Source organism: Octopus bimaculoides, chromosome 12 (genome assembly GCF_001194135.2).
Source record: "Octopus bimaculoides isolate UCB-OBI-ISO-001 chromosome 12, ASM119413v2, whole genome shotgun sequence".
NCBI lineage: Eukaryota > Metazoa > Mollusca > Cephalopoda > Octopoda > Octopodidae > Octopus > Octopus bimaculoides.
Genome location: NC_068992.1, coordinates 64,132,886 through 64,134,808, shown reverse-complemented (window position 1 = coordinate 64,134,808; position 1,923 = coordinate 64,132,886).

The following is a 1,923-nucleotide window of genomic DNA, read 5'->3' as shown; positions in this document are numbered from 1 at the left end:
AGAGAGAGAGAGAGAGAGAGAGAGAGAGAGAGAGAGAGAGAGAGAGAGAGAGAGAAAGAGAGAGAGAGAAAACAAACACAAAAAAGTTCAGTTTCCATAAAAATAAGGAATAGATACACTTGTCACTTTTGTTTGCTCACTGGGAAAGGTCACAGCAAATGTCTTAATTATAATGGGGCTTTTTTTTTTACTCAAGAAAAAAATGTGAAAAGGAGATAAATATAGAAAGAAAGAAGAAAAAAGGTGAGAAAGAAAATATTATTGTTATTGTTGTTGTTGTTATTGCTGTTGTTGTTACTGACAGCTTTTTGCGAACCTTAACAACTCATTCAGAAATGTTTCTTGTATCAATAAAAAAAGAGAGAGAGAGAGAGAGAGTCATGTGCAGACGTGCTTCAACATTGAATACACAAGGTGACAAGAAACTTGAAACTGAAGAAAAAATGGCACCTACTGACCTCTGTATCTTGCTGTTTCAGTCCGAAGGTGCAAGGAAATGGACAGAGAAGCACAGCTAATGTCAACAGTCATGACTACAGGAAGATTTTGATCAAATTTCTCTCTGAAAATCATCTTTATTTGGAAAACGACCCACTACCTATTTCAGAAACCATACAACTGTTGTGGTTCTACAGTTTCTTGGAGTTATGCTTAGTACTTCCTTGATTTTATTTCATTTTAAATTTATTTTAGGCTTCATATTGGCATGGCTGTGTGGCTAAGAAAGTTCTCCTAGCAACCACGGGGTTTCAAGTTCAGTCTTCTGTACCAGCACCTTGGGTAAATGTCTTAATTATAATGGGTTTTTTCTTTTCTTTTATACTGAAGAAAAAAGAAAGTAAAAAAGAGATAGACATACAAGGGAAGAACAAAAAAAGGTGAGAAAGAAAATGTTGCTGTTATTATTATTATTGTTGTTGTGGCAGTGATTCCCAGAGTGGGCAGTACTGCCCCTCTGGGAGCAGTAGTGAGATTCAGGAGGCATTGAAGAGAAGTGGGGTAATAATGGAGTGACCAAAATAATGGGTTCTTTAGGTTAAGTTTTATTTGTGAAATACAATTGCTTTCAGTTTGCTACAAAAAATGGTTTATGTTTATGGTAGTGAGACACTATGAATGTGGCCTGGGTGCCAAGGGGGCAGCAACTCATAAAAGTTTGGGGACCACTGTACTATAACCTCAGGTTGAACAATGACTTGTGAGTAGAAACTTATCATGTGTATATATACACACTGTGAAGGCACATGGTTCATGGGTTAGGGTAGTGGTTCCCAAACTTTTTTTGGGCTGCTGCCCCCTTGACACCCAGACCACATTCTTAGTGTCCCCACCCCAACTAACCATCACAAACCTAGACCTCTTTCTGAAGCAAATTCAAAGCAACTATTTCACAAATAGAAATGAATCCATTATTTTGTTGTTTTTACATGAATTGCTACCCCCATTATCGCCCCGCTTTTCTTCAATGCCCCCTTGGAACTTTCCACTGCCCCCAAGGGGGAAATACCTCCCACTTTGAGAACCAGTGGGTTAGGGTATTTGGCTCATGATCATAAGGCTGTGAGTTCAATTCCCAATGGCCTGTTGTGTCCTTAAGCAAGACACTTATTTCACGTTGCTCCAGTCCACTCAGCTGGCAAAAATGAACAGCACCTGTATTTCAAAGGGTTTACCTCGTCACATTTTGTGTATCACACTGAATCTCCCTGAGAACTATGTTAAGATTACGTGTGTCTATGGAGTACTCAGCCACTCACATGTTAATTTCGTGAGTAGGCTGTTTCACTGATCAGATCAACTGGAATACTCACTGTCATAACAGAATCTCACTTGTTAATATATCAGGTCAGTTCTGATTGAGGAGGCCTCTGATCAAAAGCATTCCACCCATGACCTCTTTTTAAATATTTGTATAACTACATA